Raw genomic sequence first — 26,445 nt, 5'->3', positions numbered from 1 at the left:
ACAGCATCCAGTCTAAATAAAATACCAGCATTTAAGAACCTGGATAATCTCTTCCCCTATAACCACCCCACCTTTTCCATAACACTCTCTGTCTGCTCTTTACTAAGCTGGTCCAGCACCTCCTGAATTGACATCACTCACTTACACTACTAAGTGTTCATACTGTTTTCTAAAAGGACTGGGCTGCCCTCCCACCATGGTTCAAGTGTCCAAATCTCATCCATCCTTAAGGCGAAGTTACTTTCGTTATTACCTCCATCGAACTTTGTTTTCCTAACAATTCCAACCATCAATAACTTCCTTCTCACAGTCCTCTCTCACCATTTAAAAGCTTGTCATATAATTTTAGCTCTTAATCAGGTACAGTTTTCCATTTATTGCTATTCTTCATAGACTTTTAAGGGCCACTGGGATAGAAAGTTGCATCTTAGTCACTGAGAAATTTTAGGAAACTAATCAGCAGTGAATCTGCAGCTACACCAGGCAATTCTATTGACAATGTGGAAGGCGCTATCTCACGCACTGGTTCTCTGGCTTACGTCTTTTTTTTTTCTCATCTCTGTCCACATTGCTCGCCAGGCTGAATTTGAGCCAGCTGGATTCCAACAGATTCAGACAGACAATAAGCTAACTTAAATCCCCATCTTCCTTGATTAGATGTGAAATGATATAACTGGGTGTCACTCACATGCCAGGATCCTATGTTATCAATTAATTTCTCTTGAGAGCTGAACAGAGGAGATTTTGACAGTTCTGTTTTTAAGGACCTTAAAATTATGACTAGACCAGAATTTCAGAGATAGCACCAGATCATAGACCTGAAAGAATATATTCACTGTCAGCTGCATAGCAAACATTAAATGCCCTATAAACTCCATTTTACATATCACATTTTTGTAGTGGGCTTTGATTGTAAAAATTCTTTTGGCGAGGACTCATGTTCTCATTTGTAGGACAATCAGCCAATGAGATGAGAGGCTTTAAGTTACTTAGAAGAAAAAGGAAATTACCACACATTCTGCCAAAGCCAGTGGATCTTATTTCTTATAGTTTCCTTAAATAATTTAGAATTAGGGATGATTTTTCAGGAAAGGCATGTAAGATACCATAGAAACACAGAATGTTAAAGGTATACCTTAGAGGTCATGTAAGTAAAAAAAATTTTTTTTTTTTTTTTTTTTTTACATCTGAAAAAACTGAGGCCTTCTGGGGAGAAGAGGGGAGTGTCTGTTCAGAGACCTGCCTAAAATCACAAAACTCATTCTCACCAGAGAGAGTTATACAAGCTGGACTTTGTTTTAAAAAGTGCAAATCAGTGAAATTCTACCCGGACTAAAGGGAGTTCACGTGTCACTTGTACTTAGGCCCTAACAAGAACTTGAAGGTATGAACCCAGCTCTCTTTGTGACCACGGACCCTCTTACTGAGTGTGAGGATGAATAATTAGGTACTATAGCGAATTCTTGGGATTGAAACAAATATTAGGAAAAGCATTTATTGTTCATATGGCTTCCTTGCAGAAAATCCATTCTAACACAAACACCTATGTTGCTATGGATGGTCTGAAAGTATGTGGCTTTATCACAGAGAACATTCTTTGTAAAGGCATTTTTTTGACTCATGCAAAAAAAAAAAAAAAAAAAAATAACAACAACAAAAAATGTTACCCAAATATTGATGACAATATTGACCATTACTCATACATCCCTTCGGCACACCAGAAAACTCAATCTTATTGAGGGTGAGCCTGAGTCTAAAGAGCTAGTGAGTGGATTAATCCGCATTACAACTATGTCTTCTAACTCCTACTGCCCCATGCTTCAAGTGACTCAAAATATATCGCATCTTCTCAATATTAGGGAAACCTCTTCCGTTAGGATAGTTCAGCTATTTCTCAATAATGTCACCTCATTGAGAAACACCTGAAATACTTTCTCAAGGACTGGAATTTTCCCAAGAGAAGTATAAGAGCAATATTCTTCATCGCTTCATAAATTACATGAGTGTATATGTCATTATGTATCTATATAATTTATGTTTAAAACAGATTCCTTTTGTCAAGGAAGTAAAAGCAATCATTATTGGATTATAAATGTATTTCATAGCCATTAACTTACATTTTGCACTAAAAAGAATAACAATTTAATAATTCAAAATCAAAGATTAACTTAGATTACTTGTTTGGTTTTGACTCTTTGAAAAATTGTTTTTATAACATGCTCTATGTTTCCCTTTTTGTTATTATTATAAGTATCTAAATGAAGCCATTATGATTGTCAGGGCATGAAAGAAATATGTCACAGGAAAAACAGGATTTTCATTCATATTTTTAAAGTTATTGGTCATATTTCAATCCACTGGAGAATGCGATTATGAATCTGGTTAGAATTAGAACGAAATCAGGCTTAATAGTATTACCTCTTCTGATGAAAGGGAAGGATTCTGTTGAGAATGTGAAGATAATGTAGCAGAATTATTATCTGTTTGTCATCTAGCTAAACTTATTACAGTGAATGCTGAAAAAGGCTTCCATGAATAATCACATCTTTGGTCCATAGAACACTTTGTTCATACTGTTTTCTGCACTGAATACTTTGTAAGACTTGCTTTCCTATTTCCTATTTGTATCCTGGTTGATGTCTTTAATGAAAATAAAACAGGATACTTTCACTACTCCAAGGGAGGACCAGAAGGACAAAGCTGAGCTCTTACTAAACTCTTCACAGTGAGTAGCAATTGCCCGTCAGTTTCTATAACCTTTCCTCAAATATACTCAAAATTTCCACCCAAAATACCACATGAAATGGCAAGTTGTTCAAGTGAAAAAAACAGCACAAAAAAAGATACAAGTCCAGGCAGAGAAACATAACCCAAAAGATATGACAGTCTGAGAGCATCTTTCTTGTCTTTCTCATTCATCACAGGGACTCCTAAGTAGCTCTAATCTTGTTGTGCAACAATGGACTTTCTTAGTTTGCAATTTACAAATGAAGTAATTTGTAAATACTGTAAAGTTTTGTGTAATATGATTTTTCATAATTTATAAACCCCACGTCCTTTAATTTTATATAACAATGTGTACTTTCCAAAGTGCTTCCAAACATTTTGACAACCCGGTGGAGCATGTCACACAACTAAGTCCCTTTTAAAGGATAAGAAACAGGACATACTTAGGGGACATACGCACTGAAACATATTTAGGGGTATAAGACCATAATGAATGGTATATGAGGGTTTTTTCTATTATTCTTGCAACCTTCCTCTAGGTTAGCTCAACTCTCCAAGCCTCAGGGGTATTTTGTAATTATTTTCAAATACAAAAAATTTTTAAAAGATACGGAGACACAGGGGAATTAAATAATTTGCAAATGCTAATAGAGCTGATTATAGGCAAAATGAAGAACCAGAATCCAGGTCTTCTATTTCTCCACATTTCCTCCAAGCCTGTAATCCATTACTGTACAAACTAAAAAGTAATTTCTACTTAAGGGTGTTATACCTTTTGCCAATCAGTCATTCATAATCAATACCATAGCCCAGGGAAACGAATAATTATTATTTAACTAAAATTTTTATTTATATATCATATTACCATTGCAAATCATTTTTGTAACCCTATTTTATTTGATCCTCATAGCACTTTCAATGAAGTAGCTAGCACAGGCATTATTAGACCCACTCTACAGATTAAAATCAGGCTATGAAAATTACTTGTATCATTATTGTTCATAGCTACCCAGTGGCAGAGTCATATTCTCCAGACAGATACTCAAGTATCAAATTCCAGCACCGGTATTTCCAATACATCCTCTTGACATCCCAATGCCTTCTCAGACCCCTAATGGCCATATCTAAAACTTCTAGCGCTCATGCTGTATTTAGCAATAGAAAAAAATGACATTCTCTCGAAGAACAAAACAACCGAGGCTTCCAGCCACCCCGTTTGTGGTTTCTTCCCTCTCCATCGTTTCTGATAATATTCATTTGTCTCCATTTTTCAGACCAGAATGGTTAGGTGAGCTGTGAGGACCGCGTTCACTACCACCTTCCTCGGTTAGTAATACAGCCCCATCCTGCCCCATGCATGCCAGCGCAGCAGACACCTGACATGCACAGCTTAACCTTACTGCAGAGTAAGGGAATTTCAGGGCAAAACCTGCTTTCGTGGAAGTCAGTCGCACATCAGTCTCAGGTTACTCAGCTTGGCACCGCTTTAAAGCATTAAAGCAATTCCTTTCAGGCGCTGCCCCTTATCACCCTCTCGCTGTCCATCACCCTTGCCTCAGGCCCGGGCTCTTAGCCTCTGGTTCTTCTTACTAATGTACCTGCCAGCCTCAGACAGGGGTACTTGCAGGTTCTGCAGAACGAGGCTTTTTCCTGTCTGGTCTCAGCACATCCTCTAGCAGAGTTCAGTCCAGGGCCCTGTCCCCACATCTCCTGCCTTCTCTTCATTTTCTCTGCCCAGTCTGTGCTCCTACCCATTGCCTCAGCTCCCCCTCTCTGACTTCTTAGTTTTTTGGGTTTTTCTTTCATTTGCAATTTATTCCTCTAACTGGATTTGGTACATACATAATTTCTTAGATGTTATTTCCTCTGCTCATTTTTTCTGTCTCTCTAACCCATTGTTTCCTAGTGAAAGCTTTATTAGGATTTCTAACATCAACCCTAATTTACCTGATTCTCTGAATAACTGTTCCCAGGGCTGATGTCTATGTTATCTATATATATAAAAGCCTAAGCGACCTTCCGACTGTCCAACCGTCCACCCGGTAGCTATGACACTCACTGACCACCAGGGGGCAGACGCTCAACACAGGAGCTGCCAAGCTGTGGTGACTTGGCAGCTGTGGTTCTCGGGTGACACACCCGGAACCAGAGAGGAGGGAGCCTGATTCTGGAGTGCGTTACCCGAGAACCACCCTTTCGCAATCTGGGACTCCTTGGGGGATGTCAGAGAGCCAGTTTCGGCCCAATCCCTGCAGGCCAGGCCGAGAGACCCCACCGGTGCACGAATAGTTGTTAATAATTACCGATCACTGTCTTCTTTAAAAGACCCCTATTAGTTTTCTTTTATGTCATTTAATGTTTATATTTAAACACAGAAAACCTAGGCAACTGTTGTCAGAGTCACCCTTTGGCTAATGCTCACTGAAAAAAGGAACATGTTTTTTAATACTCAGGACAAACAGTCCTGTACTAGCGCTTAGGACATGAACGTCCCAAAGGACGTTCAGAAAAAGGAGAAGCTGAATGTCGCTGAGCACCCACCACACGCTGGACACTGCTATTCACTTTCAGACTCTGTTATTTCTGTTCTGGTCATTCCAGTTAGAAGAAAAGGACTTAGACGAAGAACAATCACACACCAGTGGGGCTAGGATTTGAACCCAACTCACTTTGTCTTCAAAAGCCAATGCCATGTCTCAGAAGAAAGTTCCACGTAAATGCTCTACAGTAAAACTCATTAATTACATGGAGGCAGTTTACATTTCCCTGTAATTCACACCTTTTTTTTTCCCCCAGACTAATTAATTTCCAAAGCCGGTGAAGTGCTTCTTCTCACAGTTTACTAGGCTTCGGGGTAAAGACCTAAATGAAGGTTGGCTGTGAAGCTGGTGAGCAGGAGAAGACGGAGACTCCAATAAAAACGTGTTAACTGGTGTACAACACGGTGCCTGTTAAGCCAGAACAACCGCTCCAGAACACAGACTGGTCTATATGATGCTCGTAAAGGACTGGCCTACGCACTCGTCTTAGACGTGTCCCCTGGGCTCAGGCCCCAGCCAGCCCCGAGAGGGTGGAACCAGCCCCCATGGAAACACTGTTAGTTGTCGAGAAGCTAGGGCATCACAGTTAACGTGCTGCTGGGTGTTTCCTGGGAGGCGTCATTACTGCTGCTCCGAGTAAGCAAGACAAGACGGACACTTACTGAATGTGTTTTCCGTCGATTTACATGTCCTTGCCTCTTAAATCATTTCCAGAAATTCTTAGGAAATGTGAAAGGAATGTATCGAGTCAATGTGTTATCTTTTCCTCCAACAGAATGTCAGCTCACTTCTTGAAAGATCCTTTCCAAATTCTTCTTCGACTCAAACTAATTCTTAACAAACTTGAATATCCACACCAGAATCAGGAAGCCAATTTATTCCATTAATTCGCATCAGTCTAAAGACTTTTTCCTGACAGATGACTTCCATTCTGAGTGTCAAGTGCTTTTTAATACCAGTCAGGTTATTGCTTAGGGATAGACGATTTCACATTTCTCATAAAGATGCCAGTCATTAAGAATATTAACACAAATTCCTTCCCCTTGAATGGAAATGAGCTGTCATTTTAGCACCGTTGCTGCGTCAGCTTTTCTATTGTCGAACACAACAAATGATGAGAAAGTCAATTTACTCTGTAGAATTAGTCAAGTGAGGAATCCTTTGAAGTAGGGGTGCAGGGTTTTGCTTGGATCCTATAATCAGACAAGCAATGTATATATGTTGGAAAACGTTGTGAAATTTAATAAGAACTATTTGCTGCCATAGACCTTTCAAACAGAATCTATCTCTGAAAAAGAATTCCCCACTTCTAAAATAGACGTTTGATGAGCAGCAGATGTGGTTCAAATAAACCCTTGTTCAGTGGAACTAAGAATATATTTTTATCTGTATGAGGCACAGTCCAGAAAAGAGGGGAAGCGACTATGGCATGACCTTGGTGTTGAGGCCGGTTGTGGAGTTTGAATATAGTTATTTACGCCATAAAGCTTCTCTCAGAAGGCAGAATGCAAATGAGCTTGTAATTAATAGTTTCTAGGGGTCAGAGCAAGCCATATGTGCTGCTCATGAAAAAATGTACAGTGTTTCGTAGTCTAAGAGTGTGTGGAGAAAAGCAATTGAATGGAGAGCCACAACTTCTCGAATGATGTATGTCCTGGCAGTGCTTTGCAAGTTCCACAACTTTGTTTCTCCACCCATTACGGGAAGATGAGATTGTTGTTCAAGAATGACAAGCATTTAATATTTGGAAATGGCTAAATAATGAAGTGCCTGGACTCTATAGAAATTCTGAGGAAAAAAAGAAGATTAATTTCAAACCAGAATCTAGTACAAACATGACCTTCTTATTGTAAATCTCGTGAGTATGAAAGAAATTACAGCTTTAGAGCTTTGTTCCTAAGGACTGAGAATTTGAAAATGTTTCAGTATTAGGGTGTTTCAAATGGGAAAAAAAAGAGATCTGTTTATTATAATCTCTTGTCTGTGGAGATGAGAAAAATCCTTTCCGCCACCTTTAACTGAAAGAATGCAGTTAGTAAAGATGTAAGTGACAGGACTGAAAGGGTCAACTTTTCATTCCCTTGCCTTTAGGCAGGACTGCAGTTAAGCCATCTCAGGAAAGAGAACAGTGCCTTGTTCCCAAAAATATCCAGGTGAGAATGATAAAAATTAAACAGAGCAGATGGGAAAGCCCAGGGGCCTTGAAATTAATGAAAGTTCCAGCTGATATAATTCCAGTTAAAAGTCATTTTTATTTACAAATAGCTTGACACTTAGCAAACGTCCAAAGGATGTGGTGTTTGGCACTCATTCTCCGAAAATTCCATTGAGTATTCGCACTAATGTCTGGTCATGGTTTGGTTCACCTCCCGGTCATCTCGATGGTGAGAGAGGGAGACCTGCTCTTGGGTTCTAAGATGACCAAACACAGGACATCTGACACTGGACACATGGGATAAACAGCAGTTTATTAGTCACCTATACTAACAGCCAAGGAAGGAGGACGCTCCATACCATGGAGGGCCGCACAGAGGATGAATTCAAGAACAGGGAACAAAAAGGAGCGATTTCGGGCATGCTTTGTAGGAAAAAGTGGGTGAGATGTCCCCATTTTCAGGGGAGCGTGTGATTGGCTTTTTTCAATGACTTTGGGTTGTCAGGGGAGTGAAACCTGTTTGGTTGAAGACCAGCTGGAGTGCAGGTCGCCCAGCTGTAGAGGAACTAGCCAGGTGGGGAGCCTTTTCCATGGGGGGCAGGAGGGGTGTGTGTCAGGTAAAAGTAGGAGAAATCACAGGCCTTTAGGACCCCGGGAGGCTCCCAGATGTGAAGGCAGCCCATGAAATCTTAGGCCTTACAAGCTTGTCGTTCATACAAGCTACATGGGCTTATACATTGTTCTTGTTCCCTGCCTCTACCTGACTTCTAAGAATAATGTCTTTGCACTCCTGTTGAAAAGAGTGAAAGGAGTCGCCTTTGACGGCTGGTAAACATGGGGTCTTAAGCACTTTTGTAGCAAGAGCACTCACAGGCCAAGGCTATGTAATTAGCTAGATGATTCATGCAGAAGTTTTGCTACTTGATTTGACATGAATGAAAACAGGGAGACCTAAATCACCCAGACAAATTGCATATTTAACTCTTTACTCCATTTTAATTTGTCACGGTTGTGAATGTTGACCAACTTCAGACTTACAGCCAAGGGCCATAAAATGGTCTAGCTTGCCCGGGTGAAGGTATTCCTGCCTCCCACTTTTTAAAAGGAAAACTGTCAGGAAACACAACTGGGTCAGACTATCTCTCACTTTCCCTGTGATTTAACAAGTGAGGAGAAATAACATGGAGAGGCCAGTAGTTTTAGGCATCTGAAATTAATGTTGGGATGGTTATAAAATCGCAGGTAAAGCATATAATCTCTCTGCACCCCAACTTCTGTACCTTTTTAATGAGAAAATTAAACTAGATCAAGAGTTTTTACATCATTTTTAGTAGAAAACCCTTATTTCAAACAAAATTTAAAGTCCCTCTATAAAACAGGCAGAAGGGAAACTTCCTTGTTTGAAGCCAATAAACGGAGCCCAAGCCCAAATGACCTGGCCTCCCCCTCACATTTGCCCCCTCACCCCAAGATTCCTGAAACACTTTCTTGAAAGCGCAGGGCTCCTCGGAACCAGTTTGAAAGCCAGCAGGTGAGATACTATCCAAGGTTCCTTCCAGCTTTCAGCAGAATGGAGAAAATCGTAGGCTGGAGTGAGACAGGTTTGGACTCAGACCTTAGTTCTGTTACTTCCTAAGCTCTATGTCCAGTTTCCCCATCTGTCAAGTGAAGATATCAACAGCTCTCTAGTAGGACAATTGCTAGGTTAAGAATGTACATAAAGCCTCTAGTTCTCACCAGTGCCCGCGACCCAGTGGGGAGTAGCTATCATAAAGGTTACGAACCTGACTTGAGCAGAACAAAGTGTGGGAAGACCCTATACTTGAACTACTAAATTACACTGAAACCCCTGTCATTCCTGAAGCCTAAACCTCAAGAACTTGAGGCTAAAACTCCTCTTTAGAACCTGAGTTGGTTTTTATTGTTCCAAATTCGTGGGGGTGGGAAAATTCTCCTAATTCACTGAACATTCTGCATGCCTTGGAGAGCATGTACTGTGTAGACACACCCCAAGTCTCTTAAATGACACCCTGGTCAATCCAACCACCACTGATGGAATTTAAAGCACATTGCTTTCACCATATAATGATAGAGGAAATGTCAGTAAGAACCTTTTAATACTAAACCACAAGACACTCAGTACCTAACAGCTCACATTCGATATTTCACTCCATGTCATAAAACAATTCAGCAGAGGAGCTGTTGTTCATTTGGCGAGCTGCTGTGATAGCCTGCATTCTTTCTGCAGTGGAGGAGTTCCCCCAGAAAATGCATCCCATCCCAGAAGTCTGTGATTTCTGAAAACCATACCTTTGGGGAATTTTCCTGGCATTCTATTAAGCGAGCACTACTTTACAGTCCTCTAATGTGCAATACAGTAAATGCCAACATTCCTGCTACCCTCACCACCTTACATCCTAAAGAGAACTGACTCAAAGTTTAGAAACCCTTTGCCACCAAAGTTTATATATTTATTTTTTTAAATCTTTATTGTTGAGAGTATTACAGATATTCTCTCCCCCCCCCCCACCCCCATCACCCTCCTCCACCCAGTACCCACCCCTACCCAAGCCTTTACCATCCTATTGTCTGTGTCCATAGGTAATACATATATACATATAAGTTCTTTGGTTAATCTCTTCCCACCCCCCTCTTTCCCTCTGAGATTCATCAGTCTGTTCCATGTTTCCATGCCTCTGGTTTTATTTTATTCATCAGTTTATTTTGTTCATTAGATCCCTCATTTGTTTATTTTTATTTTTAGATTCAATTGTTTATAGATATGTATTTATTGCCATTTTATTGTTCATATTTTTATTTCTCCTCTTCCTCCTCCTCCTCCTTCTTCTTCTTAGCTTTCTCTTGCTGCTTTTAAGATTCTCTCTTTGTCTTTAACCTTTGGCATTTTAATTATGTTGTGTCTTGATGTGGGTCCCTTTGAGTTCCTCTTGTTTGGACTCTCTGTGCTTTCTGGACTTGTAAGTCTATTTCTTTCACCAGGTAGGGAAAGATTTTTGTCATTATTTCTTCAAATAGGTTTTCAATAGCTTGCTCACTTCTTCTGGCACCCCCATAATGAGAATGTTGGTATACTTGAAGTAGTCCCAGAGGCTCCTTACACTATCTTCATATTTTTTATTCCTTTTTCTTTTTGTTCCTCTGATTGGGTGTTTTTTGCTTCCTCATATTCCAAATCATTTATTTGATTCTTGACTTCCTGTACTCTACTGTTGAACCCCTGTAAATTATTATTTATTTCAAGTAGTATATGCTTAATTTCTGACTGGTCCTTTTTCATGTCTTTGAAATTCTCACTAAGATCCTTGAAAGTCTCACTAAGTCCCTTGAAGTTCTCATAAGGTCCTTGAGCAATTCTGTTTTGAACTCTCTATCTAGTAGTTTGCTTGCTTCCATTTCATTTAGTTCTTTTTCTGGAGATTTCTTCTGTTCTTTTATTTGTGACATGTTTCTTTGTCTCTGCATTTTGGCTGCTTCTGTGTTTGTTTCTATATATTAGGTAGAGCTGCTATGTCTCCTGGAATTAGTAGGATGGCCTTGTGTCCTGGAAGGGCCCCTCAGCCTCCCCAGTCACCTAAGCTGGGCACTCTAGATCAGCGGTTGCCAACCTTTCAGACCTCATGGACCACCAGTGGTCTGCAGACCACCAGTTGGCAACTGCTGCTCCAAAGGTTTCCTTAAACCAGCGATTGCCAACCTTTTGGACCTCATGGACCACCAGTGGTCCGCAGACTACTGGTTGGCAACCACTGCTCTAGATGCATCCCTGTGTGGACTGTGTGCACAGGATTGTTGTAGTTGAGCCTTGATTACTGTTGGTGTCATTGGGAGGAATTGACTTCCAGGCCAATTGGCTGTGAGGACCAGCTGCAACTGCAGTGGAAGAGCTGCTATGCAGGAGATACCCCTATGGAGCAGGACTTGCTTTAGTGGGGCTTTGGTGCTTACTGAATGTGTTGCTTATGGATGTGAAAAGTTGTAACCTGGTATGGTCTGAAGCTGTCCATAAAGTGCACTAGCTCTGGGGCCTCCCTGGAGGTGCACAGTAGCCACTGCATGGGGCCACTGGGCAGAAGCTACAGAGTGATTTGCAGATGACTGCTACTTGTTTTGGACTTAGAAGTGCCCAGGCAAGGCCAAGCTGTCTTAGGCTTCTATTGATAAGTATGGGGAACGCTGATGCCAGCTGATGCTTGTTTGAGAGATTTTAGCAAATTCTGAAGCCTGAGCAAGGACAGGCCATTCATATAGAAAAGCCACTGTATACAGCTTGGGTGGGGCTGTAAATTGGATGGGGGCAGGGTCTCAGGGCAGGGTGAACAATGTGAGCCAGGCTGATGTAAATTCCAATATGGCTTCCAGGCAGCTCAGCAACAGGTGGAGGTCTCAGCACAGGAACAGTGTGCCCTGCAAGCGTCCCTGTCTGGGAGGAAGCCACCTCTGAGTGCTTGCTTTGATGTTAGACAATCCAGTTCCTCCTTGTATGTCCCTGAATCTGCCTGAACTGTTGCCCCAGTGCTGGAAATCAGAGGGAGTGAGTCCATGTAAGTTCATGTTCTTGCCCTTTAAGAGGAAATGCCTGGGTCTCCAGCAGCTTCTGTGTAACTCAGCCACAATCCCCACTGGTTTTTACAGCCCAAAGTTACAGGGACTTCTCTTCCCAGTTTTGGAACCTTGGGCTGGGGGGCTGGTGTGGGGATGGGACCCATCGCTCTTCACAGGAGGCCGCCACAGCTGAGATATCTCTCCTGATTGAAAAAAAAACATACATGGGTGTCGATCCAGCCTGTTCCATGCCTCTGTCTCTCCTACCAGTCTCCATGTGCTTTCTTTTTTACTTCTCTAGTTGTAGGACTTCCATTCAGTCAGATTTCAGGCAGTTCTAAATGATGGTTATTCTATATTTTAATTGTAATTCTGATGTGGTTATGGGAGGCGGTGAGTGCCTGCATTTACCTATACTGCCATCTTGATTCTTCACCACCAAGTTTAGATGCTCCTTGCCACATTTTATAAAGCTTTATTTTTTTAATTTATGATAATTTGTGAACACACACAAAAGTGAAGGATATCACAAACCCCCATAAGGCTACAACACAGTGTCAACATTAATACTTCACTATCACATGGTGGCTTTCACCTAAGTCCAAGGAAGTGACATAGAGCCCCTTTCACTCCAAGACTGATGGCCAAGGTAAGGTCAGGTTGACTGCCAGTTAAACTCAGCCTACTCATGTTAAGCAACAGCTTTAGGCAGACCCCTGGGCTAGCCACCTTGGAGAATCACCCAGGTTCCCAAACCTCTGAAGCCAGACAACAGGTGAGGAACTACAACAGAAAAGCAGAGTCAGCAGGGGAAAAGGGAAGGTATTTGGGAAGGCTTTTGTGGGAAAGATGGGATTGGAACTGAACTTCGAAGGAAGTGGGAGTGAAGAAGGCATTCCTGGCAGAGGAGGGGGACATGAGGAAGGGTGGGAAGTCAACTGCTGGGCCATTTTGGAGACTGCCTCCTATTTGAATGTGCTGGGGTAGGTGAGGCAGCAGGAAATCAGTGTGGAGGCTAAAGGAAGCTTTGAATGCCAGGAGGAGGAGATTCCTTGCTGTTAGGGAGCAGTGCCCAGAACAGGGCAGGATAATAATAATCTAAAGAAAACAGGAGGTCCACGGTTGGGGCGGGAAGGTAGCAGAGGTGACCCAAGGTCTGGGGTAAAGAACCCTTCTTCTGGGTTGTTGCTGCCACCAAGGAAAGAGCAGAGACGGCTGGAGGATTAAAATAGAGGGTTGGCCCTGGCACAGGGAACTCCCTACAAACTGTCATTAAGAAAACAGGAGACCAGGAATCCAGAGAAGCAGCAGAAGCACCTGGTCTGACTCTAAGAAACATCAGTGTTTACTAAGCACTTGGTGTCTGGAAAACCTGCCTTTCCAAATACCACGTCTTCCTCATCTACTCCATCCTGCCACAAGCAGCTACTGTGTGGGGCGCAGGGGCAGGGGCCGGACCATGTGCCTGGAAACCCAGCTCTATTCCCTCCTCCCCTCCCCCAGCAGCCCTCCCGCCTGTCCCCCCTGCTGCCTGCGGCCAGCTGCAGCTCCCTGTTTGTTTGCGGAGGTTTGCATACTCAGATTGAGTTGCCTTTTTTCCAGTCAGTTCAGCAGTGTCCCGAAATTCACCCCCAGTGTAACTTCTGCCTCGGCTCCTCCTCTTCTTGGAACTGCCTTTTGTTTGGCAGCCTTGGTTCTGTGGGGGTGTGTGATGATAATAATCCTCCGGCTTATATAACTCCCTTCATCTTGCAAGCACTTGGCAGACAGTCCCGCATGAAGTTTGGGGGCAGTGTCAGGACTGGTGGCTATAGCGGCAGATAGGAAACCCCAGCCTGAGGCTCGGGGGCCAGGGGGCCAGGAGGGAGGGCAGCGAGGGTCAGAGGCCAGGCCTTCCTGGCTCCTGTTGCTGGGAGGTCAGGGGAGATAAGAACAATGACTCTGGCCTTCAGGAGGAAGGCGGTCCCGCTGCCACCTTCTCTCTGCTGCTCTGCAGGCTGCCAGTGCCCAGAGCGTGTCCTCTGGAGAAGATTTTGAAGGCAGCCCTTGTAAGTATGATGCTCTGCTTTTTCTTTAAAAATGAAGGAAGCAGACTTTCCTTGCTGTCTAGTGCATTTCATGTTGTTTATTCACTGCAGTCCTTTCCCTCATCCATATTCTTAGGTGATGGAAAGTGTGTTTTGGGCCAAAGTTCTCCACCCAATGGGGTCCCTCCTAAAAATCATAGGAGGAGTATGAGGTTCCTGTGATAGTACACTTAACCAAATAGTCCAGACGAGGTGCTGGAATTGGCCCCTTTCTCCGAGTCCTGGGGGTGTCTGACTGTTGTACACACGTCTCAGCCTAGAGAGGAGCCTTGACTGTTCACCTGGCTGGTTAGAGGCAACGACAAACAGTGCAACAACTTTGATCTTCAGTTTCCCTGCTTTCGTGCTCACAATTTCAGACAAACATAACTGGTGGAAATTTCTTTTCACAATATGAAATAGATGCCACTTTTCCTTGTAGGCATGAAACTTGCACTGGCTTGTGTAAACTCTACAAAACGCTGTAACGCTAGTGGACTTGTGAATTATTAAGTTTTTCACTGCGTAGCCGAAGGGTCTGGATACTAAAAGAACGTGGACTGGCAAAACCCATAGTTTTAAGTCTCTGCAAAGAATGCTAATTTAACAGTAATTTTCTCAGGGATGATGCTCATTGCTTTGAGAAACTGTCTTTCAACAAAAGGGGGACTTAAAAACTCTTGAATAATACTGAGAAAGGTGTAATTTCTACACACTTAGAAAGTATGATTTGGCCGAATCGGTTTGGCTCAGTGGATAGAGCGTCGGCCTGTGGACTGAAGGGTCCCAGGTTCGATTCTGGTCAAGGGCATGTACCTTGGTTGTGGGCGCATCCCCAGTGGGGGGCGTGCAGGAGGCAGCTGATGGATCTTTCTCTGTCATCAATGTTTCTAACTCTCTATCCTTCTCCCTTCCTCTCTGTGAAAAACCAATAAAATATATTTAAAAAAAAAAAAAAGAAAGTATGATTTGCTAATTGAACAAGCCAAGAAAGTAAAGTTCTGTTTTGGGTAGTTGTACAATTTGCCTTTATAAAACCACGATTATAACTTGGTGCACTATAAGATACAGAAAATTACTATCTTTATTTCAGGTAAGGAATATAATTTGGTAATGTAGAAACGCAAGACTTCTCACTTTCAGTAACATAAGTGCTATGATTAATGCACTGAGTTTTTTCTCTTTAGATAAACAGATGTGCAAACTACATATATGTATGTATGTATGTGTGTGTGTATATGTGTATGTGTATATATATATATTTTTAAATTATCCTGAACTCTTCCATTTGCTGAATTTGTCTAAGCTCAGTATTTTACCTAATAGTATAATATCCAAAATGGACCAAGTGGGAAGATTTCCTGTCAAGTTTCAGAATGTAGTAGTTATTTTTTTCATTATTTACCCAATAAACACGGGAAACCTAATAATATTATGTCTGTGTTTAAGAGTCTGTTTATATGACATTTCCACTTAGAATTCTCTGGGGCTTCCAAGAAATTCTAAGGCATAATTAAAGTTGAAAGTGAGCCTGGGTTCTAGTTGTTTTTACCCCTAAATTTAAAAGTGATCTGTCAACACTAAATTCTATACTCTAGCTGATTTAATTACCAAATCAGCCACATAATCTCAACGTTAGCCTTAAAGGCATATTTGGTCATAGTAGAAAGAACACAAACTCTGATGGGATCCAATCTGAGGCTTGTTTTTGCCATCATCTGGTTATATGACCAGCATCAAGATTTTTAAGATTTTCAGCCTCAAGTTTCACATCTGTTAAATAAGATGAAGACTATTGACCCCAACGAGAGGATTGTTGAAAGGAATGAAAGAAAGTAATATTTACAAAAATCCAGCACAGTGTCTGAAAATAGCAGCACTTCAGTCAACTTTAGGGCTTTATCACTAACTCTATTTTTTCATCTTCAATTCAATTCCTTCATTTATTGAGCATCTACTATGTACTACATGCTGTGCTGAGCACTGGTAATTTGAAGGTGAATAAGATTAATATCCTGCCCTGGAAGAGGAGACAGGGAATTTTCTTAACAGTGTAATACCTGCAAAAATAGAAGATAATTTAAGATTAAGTGACAGAGATGAGGCCAGAGTGATGATCTCTCCTCTGTGAAAGTCAGGAACTTCCACAAAGATGATGTTGATTGTGTGCCTTTTAAAGGATCAGCAAGGGGGGAGGGTGGTCAAAGGACATTCCAGAGGGGAGGAGCTTTGAGGAGCAAAAGTGGTGAGAAAGCCTGGGAACAGGACCTGGTTTCAATTGGTGCTCCAGTATTGAACCTAGTGGAGGCTGGAGATTTCATCAGGGACCCAATCGAGGGTGTTTCTAGGTGCTTAATGCTAAGATGTTTGGACCAATTACTCTAGTAAAACTCAAACTCATGCATGGGCCAGCTCATGATTCACAAAAAGTTTGTTTTGTAGGTTTACATCTATATCCAAAGCTTAGGCTGAAATGTAAATCAACTATTTTGCTAAGACATTATTTGGTTCAATAGACTATGTTGTTTATTTATGGTTCGCTTGTCGCAAACTCATCTCAAGTGATGCAAGCATTATAACACAAGCTCCTTAACTCACCCAGGTTGGGCACTTTCAGGATCACTAATCAGTGGGAAGACAAGGGAGGACTTTGCATGGGCTGAGCAGGTGCAGAGTAGATATTATCCAAGTTTTAGGGAAGATTTTATATAGATCTTGTATGATCCAGTATGAAGTGTGGGTTTGACAAATGTGTGAAGGTGACAATACTATAAGGTAGGAGACCAGTTAAAAGAGGATTATAGGGTACAAGTGAGAAATGCTGAGATCCTCAGCAGGGTAGATTGACATTAAGCCACAGATCCAGAGATATTTAGAAGGCAGAACATTCTCAACTTGGGAATGAAGGAAAAGGAAACATCTGTGATACTAGTTTGGGGTTGAGCAACTGGGCACTATAATGGAATACCATAAAACAAGAGGGATCACAAGTTTATAGAAGAACATTGAGTTAGTTGAGTTATTGTTGGGTTGAGGTGTCACAAGAGATTGCAACACCGAGTAAAAATCAAAAATAGGGTTTTTTTTTAGTATAAAATTGAAAATATCTTGGAAATTTTAAAGAGAAAAGCTGGACTCTCCCCATTATGCTCAATGTCCCCAATAAATGTCAGTATCCAGGCTCACTGGCCCCTGAGCTTTCATCTTGTATCCCTGCTGTTGACTAGATGATTTTCCCATTAACATTTCAACAGGAAGGCCATGTCTGGGGCAGTCTTGACAATAACTATGTCTACTCTCAAAAAAAATAATTGTTACTTCCACTGAGCCTTCAGAAATGAGCAGAGAGTAGGAAAAAAATCTGTGGGCCAGTAGAATATTTATTCATAAAGAGCACATATTCCTAGAGAATGCGTATTCATCAAGAAGCGGTCTTTTCCTTAGCCGGTCTTTCTCACTTCCCTTGAATTGGGGGACCCAGTCAGAGACTACAGTAAAGGAGGTAATTTCTAAGCCAAAGCATTGCTTAGCCTACAACCATTTCCTCCTTCTTCAGTGTGAGTAGGAAGTTTTCCCCATATGCTTGAATGGTGCAAAATAGGGAGTGAAGGGTGGGTAACATTTGCAAATATTTAAAGGATGACAAATAGAACTTTAACATTTAGAATGAATAGAAAACAATCTCATTAGCAGACAGGAAGCTGTGACTTTTTAAGTCTTTGAGGTCTGATTACTTGATAACCTTAGTTTTCTGATAACCTTACACCCACCTCCGCTCAGCGCTTAATCTTCTATGGCAAAGCTTCTATCAGGTTTCCTGGATTCCAGAGTTCTTACCCCACCTAAACACTTCAAAGCAAATACCATTTATTACAAAAGGGACTTAGCCCCAGACTTAGTGGCTAGTCTTGAAAAGTCATATATATAATATTCCTTTCTTATGGGTAAACTGTATCAACACATTTACAAATAGATTTAAGAACCTGGAAATATAGAGAGTTTCATCGCTCATCAGAAAGATAGTGTTTGGATAAAAAGGGAGTGGGGGGAAAGATAGTATTTGGTTAAAATCTGAATTCTATCTGGTTTCTGATGGCTTACTTCAAAATTTCCCAAACTCCAGAAGTTATCTTTGGCTCTGAAAAAGGTTTCTATTGTTGGTAAAACGCTTCCTCCGTGAAACAACAAAAAATGAAGAGTCCCAAAAAGAGAACTTTTACTAGCTCAGTTATACAAAATAATCACCAAATACATACTTTAGAAGAAGATGAGCTTGCGTCATGGGCAAGGTTATTGTTTAAAGAAGGAGCAAGAGAGACTTGGGGAATTCCCATTCTCACAGCTGAGAGTAGGAAGAATGTACTGAGCTTCCATATATGGTGCTGGCCATTCCACATTTCAAGTCTTAACTTCTTAAACAAGTGCTGCAACTTCACAAGCTTTTTGGGTTTGCTGACATGATGATTCCCTCCAGGCTGGTGCTGCCTGAGCCACTGTGCTCTCTACACAGTGAAGAGTGGATAGGGTGCAGCCGTGCTGTCCCCAGACACCTGAGTTCAGAATATTTTTGCATTTGGCTTTATTTCTGAGCTCTGAGGAAAGCTGGAAGCTCCCCAACTCTCTTTTGGGTTTGGCTTCCTGTCCACATGTTTTCTGGTCTCATGTCATTGTGCATGAAGTAATAGTCCCACATGCGTGCATCGTCACAATGGCAAGGTTCGTGTGGTTCAGTGCAAGTTTTCTGACGAGGACACTTTGGACCTTCCACCAACTCCTTAGGGAAGGCCGTTTGGAACTGGTTATTTATTACTTAACAAGGACAAGGGAGCAAGGACAGCGTGCACTTCTGCAGCAAGACTAATGCCATTTGTAGGAGACAAATAAAGGACGGCTGCCTAAGAAAAATAAACTTTTACTTTACACATCTGTCTAAATGTATATGTGTGTACAGCATAGAAAAATGCCTCCAGTTTACAGTTTAAAAATATCAGTTACTGGTTCAGCAGTTCCCTCTGAATGGCGCTAGTGTTTTACACTGAGGACTGTTATTTTAGTGACTTTTTTTTTTTTTTGCAGCAAAATCTGATGAGTTTACGAAGTTAGAGAGCCAGGAAATGCAGCTCAGTTTCTGAACAACTGAGAAAGCCAAGAGAGCGAAGTTCAGTCATCCACTTGCTTTATGGCATGGGTTCGTAAGTGCTAAGTGCAATAACACTAATACAGAGAGAGAAGCCAAACCAAACTTTTAAAGTGCAGCTCTTAAACCATCAAGCTTAACTTCCCGCCATAGTATCAGCAGGTGAAATTCTGGCGCACACCCACACTTGGTTATGGATGATGATGTCAAATCAATGGGCATACGTGCCAAAGTTTTATAGAATTTTAGAGCAGGAAAGGATCTGGAGGTCTTCCAATCTTATATTTTATTTTACCAACAGAGAAACTGAGACTCAAGAGCTCCCTCCCTCTCTTTCTCTGAACACACACACACACACACACACACACGCACGCACGCACACATTTCTGAGTCATGCACTGAGTCACTGCCTACAGAAAATACAGGTCTGGCTTAAGAAAAAGAAGGGGCAAGTGACCCAGAGCTAGGCCAGTGGTCCCCTGATCCATTCAGGTTTGTGTGGCCCAGCTTCAGAGCTGGGGGCCTACAAGTTATCCTTGCTTCAGGAACCATTCAGGGTCCCAGATCAGCTTTTTTTGGCCAAAACTTGAGTAAACTCCAAAACAAACGAAGGATCACTGTGTGACTAGGTCCTGACTTTCCGGCAATGCTCAGTTCATGGAAGTTACCGGGGCGCATTATAATGAGCGTATGACATGTAGACAGAGCCTGGGATACAACCCTCGCGCTGAGGACCCCTAAGACCTGCCCAGAGAGACAGGTTGTCACTCACCGTGGAGAGAGTGGAGACTCCATAGCTAAGTGCTACACTGTGTGGCACAGATTTCAGCTTGTTTCTACTGGCCTGGGGCGCTCACAGTGTCGCTTCCAATGTACATTCACTTCGGGAGGTCACGAGGGGCCACGCAGAACTGTAAATACCAACATTTCTATGTCGTCCTGGAACATACTTAAAAAGTGGACATCTGCGTGATGCTTATAATAATCTGTAATGTTCTCAGAGACGTGGAAATCGAGAATATAAACAAACTAGAACTCATCCACTCCCAAGAGAGAAGAAGCTCAGGGGAGTGATCAAAGGGCCGCCTGGGTTGGGCGTGCCAGATGACAGGGGGTGGCGTAAGCGGGTGGAGGAGTCGGTTTCTGTTGGGAATGGGAAGAGATGTGATAAGAGTGATGTGGGAGAGAAAGTCCTGCAGCAACAAGCCAGTGCCAGGGAGGCCCTGCTGCAACAATCCCCGTAAGAGGGAAGCTTCTGGGATAGAGGGAAGGACCTGGAACCGCCCACGTGTATCCTGAACCCCCAGGGCCAGTTCAGAACAGGAGGAGATTCCAGGTCTCGGTTCCGAGGGAAGCAATCTCCACCCATGACCTCGTTTCCTCTGAGATCCCCCCGCTGTATACCGGGGGAGTGAAGAGGTAAAAAAATAAAAAATAAATGCTCTGAATGAAATGCTTTAACATTTACATGGGCAAGAGAAATATTTTTTAAATGTAAAGGAGATTTTGAGTTGTTAATATTTGTCATTTTCCTGTTCTTGTATCTTATATTTCTGTATAAGATATATATCTTACATTTCCTCTTCTATCTCATATACCATATCCACATTTATATATGATGTGTACATGTTAAAATGGGCTATTTGTGGCAGCAAGATTGCTTCATGAAATACTTAATGCATTAAAATAGGTGTTTCCTCTTATTCAAACTATCTAAGTTGGCTTTAGTCACATTTTTTCAACTGCCATAAATGCAGAATAGAAACAAATTTAACCACCTGCAAATGTTTACATTGCAGTTCGTCAAATAATAGCTTGCAGCATTAGAAGATTTTATTATCAGCCCATTTTCCTTTAAAATAGATCTCATCACCTAAAATGAGACCTCACTCAACTTTTAAACCTGGAACACTTTGTAAACTTTTAAAAAGAAACTCTTTTTTAATTGTTTTTATGAAATCCAGTCAAAAGAATAATCTGAAATGAATCTAATGGCTAGTCTTTCCCTTGAAGAGAGAGTCCAATGAAAACTTCTACAAAAGGACTAAATTGCCCACAATTCTTCAAGGTTTCTGGCAAGTGATTGTAAAAAGAATCAGGTTGGGTGAAATTTGGAGAATATTATTCCTACCAATGTCCGCCCTTGAAGTTGTGAAAGGGCAACATCTGAAAGATACGAGAAATCATCGATAAAATGCACTGACAGCACTTTTGTGTTTCTCCATTGTAGGTGCCAACGGCCACCAACCATCATCTGAAGAAGGGGAATTTGGCAAATGATATGCAGGTTTTCCAAGACTGAGTCATTATAGAAAACCTTCAAAGGTACTCATATCAAATATTCATCTCTTGAGTAATTGACCCAAGGCGCTGATTAAACCTGAGCACTCCATGCCCCTTGACAAGGGGAATGGTTCACAGATGGGCAATTTCTAAGACTGAAGAGCCTTGCACCTTCCTATGGTGTCATCCTTCTTGGGTGAGAGCTAAAAAGGGCCTTCCATGTGGCAGAGCGATTTCATGAACTTAGTCTTCGGGAATGACAAAAGAACCATCTGAAAAATGGGTATCTAAAGAATCACATAACTTTATTAACATGTCATGAGCTGTTCAGGACACTTAGGGGAATTCGAGGGACAGTGAATGGCAGACCAGCTACTCCCAATCATTGACATTCTCAGGAGTAAAAACTGTACAGTGGTCACCTGTCTTGTTCACAGCTTGCCTTCACGGTTTCTTGCCTTGGCCATGTCGATATTAGTGCCAAGACTGTTGTGGGGCCAGGGAGAGTTATAGAGACCCACCTCAGCAATACAAACCTGCTTGCAGAAATGTTCTTAGGGATGTTGAGTCACATGACTTTACACCCCCAAGAGTATTTTCTCAAATGTTAACTTTGAAAGTAGTTCACTTCCACCCCCCAACCAAAACTAACCCAATGGGCACTGTTGAGTTTCTCTTGATTTCCAACTGCACCTCTTCAAAATCTTTGCCCTTGGCTTGATTTTATTCAAGCCTTGTATTGGCTCAGGTTGGCTTGAAAAAGTCCCCTAATTACTGAAAAGTTCATGAACCTCACACAACACAACAAAACAAAACCTTTAACAAGTCTGGCCTGAACTTCAGGTTTGTCTTTTAAGAATTTAACCAACTTCTCTTTCTAATACTTAGAGAATTAAACATTGTGTCTTCAAACTACAGATGGCAAGTGATGACAGGAAATGGCTGGAAGTGTATGGGAGACTGTGGTTAGTTCCTTGACATAAAATCATGATCATTGGCAGTTTTTCCATAACTCGCTGAGTTTTGTCTGCAGGTGGTCTGGGGGATCACCAGTAATGTATTGGACGCTGGTTAGCCACAAGCCCCAAAAACAGGAAGAGGAGATAAGCTGAAGTTTAGGTCTCCTTACTTCAGAACTTTAAACAGGAGAGGAAATGATTCCAAAACAGAAACTAAAACAAGATACTTGATTAGAAATAAGGTCAGTGAACAGAGCTGTGATTTCTTAAGAATTCTTCATCTCCTAGTGTCAGTTTTCTAAACCTTTTCTTTGTGAACCTCTAGCCCAGGGGTGGGCAAACTTTTTGACTCGAGGGCCACAATGGGTTCTTAAACTGGACCGGAGGGCCGGAACAAAAGCATGGATGGAGTGTTTGTGTGAACTAATATAAATTCAAAGTAAACATCATTACATAAAAGGGTACAGTCTTTTTTATTTTTTTAGTTTTATTCATTTCAAACTGGCCGGATCCGGCCCGCGGGCCGTAGTTTGCCCATGGCTGCTCTAGCCCAACACATCACTTTTTCTGTAGGAAAGAAAGGAATTGCCCTTCAAAATCGTGCCATTCAAAATGAACTACACAAGAGTCTGGAACACCCTTCATAGTGGAGCTCCCCTGTGTCTTCTCAGGAGGTCACTGAAGACCTGATTTCTCAATGCCATCCGCCTTAGTTTCTTCTGTGTGTGGAGAGGCCACTTTTCTGGGATGCCCTGTTGTTCATTACCTGGCCAGTCATCTTTCATTTCACACTTTTCTCCCTTCAATGGGTAATCTCACCACTTTAAGCATTATGTGCTTTCCCTTCCTTAGCATGTCCTTATTTTGAGAAAACAGAAATGTGTTTACTCTAATACTGGACCAAGTTGGAATCTCTTGTTCAAATTTAACACTCTTGACACCTTTTTTCTTAAAAATCTGTGTGCCTCCTACGAGAACAGACTCCAGTCTGCGTTTTCTGGCTTTGGACTGGAAAATTCAAAGTCTGACCAGCTGCCAGCATCAGAGGTCTCTGCCCCTCCTCATCTCTCCTTTGAGAAGGATTGGATAGGTAGCCGAGTTCCTTCCCACCATCACATCTGTATTCATAGACCTACAGTCCTCCCAGTGGGTCAATTCTGTAGAAAGAAATCAGCCTTTCTCTGTGCACACCGACAGTCAGGCTTGTCGAATAACGACCACTTTAATGGGCCTTCGGGTTTCAAAACGCTGCCCTGTGCATTTTTGATTGCCTGTCTGCTCGTGTCATCTGGGTATAAAGTTCTTTCATTTAACATTTTTCCAGCTTTCAAAACTGCTTACCTGCAGTTCATTGAACTTGGCCTCATCTCCAAAATACATAACGCAAAAAACAGAACCAGGAGATGTTACTAGCAAATCTCAGAAGCTGCCCAAGGGCCTCCTGACTGTTCGACTTCCAGAAGATACTGTCTTGTTCCAAGCAGAAATAGGTTGTGTTCACAGAGAACAAGGCACCAAAAGGACAATTAAATTTCACAGCTTGTGGGGAGATTTTGAGGGTTCTTGTCAAAAATGTTCACACCTGTGGAGCAGACTGCTATTTTTGTGGAGCCTCGTTAGTTGTTGGCTTGAGATACACCTGCCAAAATCTGAATGGCCACTATTGTACCTTCTGGACTCAAACATGGCCCTGTCAGACAAGGTTAGGTGTACACAAATATATAACCTAGAACAGCGACTATGTTGTTTGTAAGGAAATTAAGACGTTTCCTAGCCCTGTTGATGCCGATTTGGGATGGAAAATTTTATCCTAAGCCCGCCTTAGCTGTGCCTCCCTGGCACTTTTTCTTTTTTTTATGTTACTTTAATTATTTAAGTTATACTCAATACATTCATTTCAATTTAAGTGATTTTTTAAAAATAGTTCTCACAGTCTAATAGTAAACTAAATGTCATCAAGAAATTGATTTCAAATGTGTGTTCACAGAGAATAAGGCACCAAAAGGATAATTAAACCCACTAAAATTATATTCTTCTTGGTATCCAGTGAGCATTCAAATCTTGGTCCAGAATATTAGGAGCTGAATTGGGGTGCGCTAAGAAGCAGTGTCTTAACTTTGTGATCACTTCTCATTAACATTTCTCATTAAAGAGGGCAATTTATTACCCAGAGTCCTAATGTTAGTTAAGATAATGTATTTGCTGTAAAAACAATATAGTATCCACCTAATACGTAATTTTTTAAGAGTTCAGAAAACCACACACACTTTACCCAAGCCCATAATTCTTTCCTATATGATTATATGTTATGTGGAATCATAGAAAATTGCTGCTATCAGACTATTTTTGACCTACAAAAGCAGCAGTTTCATATGGCACCACCAAATGAAAACAATTTTATTCTGCTTGTGTTCATTTACCTTTATATCAAACCTGTGTCGTTTCTGCATTGTCTGCATAATTCATGGTTGACATTCATGTGTCATGTTCACGATGGATATGGGACATAATAGTTGCTTTTTTCCTGTAAAAGAACAGAAAACTCCACACTTAATACCTTCCTTCACACAGCCGTTCTCATTGATTGCTTCTTAATGCCAGTTTTTAAACTAGCGAAAACCAGTGTCTTCTCCTGCATCATCCTTTCTTCCCTCTGCACCTAAATACTTTCACATGTGAGTCTGCATACAAACCTAAGTGACGAAGCCAACATTGGCGTGCACAGGCATTCAACTCTGCGCTCATGTACAGACACAGTTAAATGGGTCTGTTTAGACAATACATCCGCCAAGCCGGCCAGTGTGTGCTTAAAGAAAATACCGAACTCCAATGGGATGAGCAGCATTGTCCTCACCAGGCTGCGCGCCTTTAGTGGGATCCTCTCCAGTCTCCTCCGACTGAGGCCTGTCCCAGCAGATGGGCCCTCTCAGTATGCTCGGGCTGCTGGTAGAATAGCGCTTTCTCTAATAGGACGAGGGAGCAAACTCCAGGGATGTGGACCGACCAGAGGAAAACCCTTTGCTCTTGCCATAAGGACACATTCAGGCAGGAAGTGAAGAAGAAAATAGCCATTCCCCTGGGGATGAGGGCTGGGGAGTGGGAGGGAGGGAGCCAGCAGTTTAATTCTGCTGAGGGGCGGGCGGGGGCGGGGGGAGGGGCGAGGGGGATAGTCACAAGTGGAGATCAAGAAAAAAAGAATGGGATGATGTCATTCTTTATCCTGGGACAGTCGCTGAAATGAAATCAGGTCACACACAATGGTCTGATTCTGTGCCCTGAACCATAAGTGTTACAAGAGATTGCTTCATGGTAATGCTTTTTAGGACGGGTCTAAGGACCCTGCTCACATGAAAGGGCCTCAAGGCACCTTTAAGAGCCCTATGAAGGGCAGCATCATTCCATCCAGGGCTGAGCAGGCCCACACTAGGTCCGCAACATTTGTTTAAGGTCACTAAGCCACAGTTGAGGATAAATAAAGTGTCTGGATTCCTATAACATAATGAATTTCATGAAGCAGAACTCAACTGCACAACATGGTATCAGGTCAGATATTTTAAATTGGTGCTTTTTTTTTTTTTTTTTTTTTTTTTTTTTTTTTTTTTGCAGGATCATTTTGAATCTGAAGTTAAGGCAGAATATATTTCTCAATACAAAGTTGGCACTTCCTGGAAAAAAAAATACTGCCTTGTATCATGTTAGGGCACTTTTAGGGCTGATTAATTCTGCTGACAGAGGAAGCATTTGATCTGTGTTGATCAGAGTTCTTAGAGCCACTGGAAGCAGATATATTGAATTTTAGGTTCCTTCTCTCAATGGTGTCCTAACTTAACCTCATTCATCTACTTAGGTTTCACACGAGGGCATCATCATTACAAATGAAGATTTTCTAAGATGTTATCCCTGGACTAGTTAGGTCACAGGGTCAAATCCTGTTATTAAGATTCTGTTGTTTTTGCATTAATAGTGCTTAAAACAAGTAAGTCATTGATGGAGGCTTTTTTAAAGGATATTTTGG

At 41.7% G+C, this 26,445-nt stretch overlaps 1 protein-coding gene across 5 annotated transcripts in view; it reads left to right on the top strand.

The window, feature by feature from the left end:
* SULF1 (sulfatase 1) overlaps positions 1-26,445 on the top strand; it is a 158,334-nt gene that overhangs the window by 12,268 nt on the left and 119,621 nt on the right. For 3 of the 5 annotated variants that reach the window (XM_070392197.1, XM_070392196.1, XM_070392193.1), the window contains exon 3: positions 21,419-21,513. The gene's annotated coding sequence lies outside the window, so the exon portion shown is untranslated. Of the gene's footprint in view, positions 1-13,696; positions 14,034-19,224; positions 19,240-21,418; positions 21,514-26,445 lie in introns of those variants that run through there. The other 2 variants (XM_070392194.1, XM_070392195.1) reach the window with 2 other exon arrangements.

The sequence above is a fragment of the Myotis yumanensis genome, unplaced genomic scaffold (genome assembly GCF_028538775.1).
Source record: "Myotis yumanensis isolate MYYU_CA2020_CCGP unplaced genomic scaffold, mMyoYum1.0.hap1 SCAF_15, whole genome shotgun sequence".
NCBI lineage: Eukaryota > Metazoa > Chordata > Mammalia > Chiroptera > Vespertilionidae > Myotis > Myotis yumanensis.
This window is presented reverse-complemented; position numbering and strand designations above follow the sequence as displayed.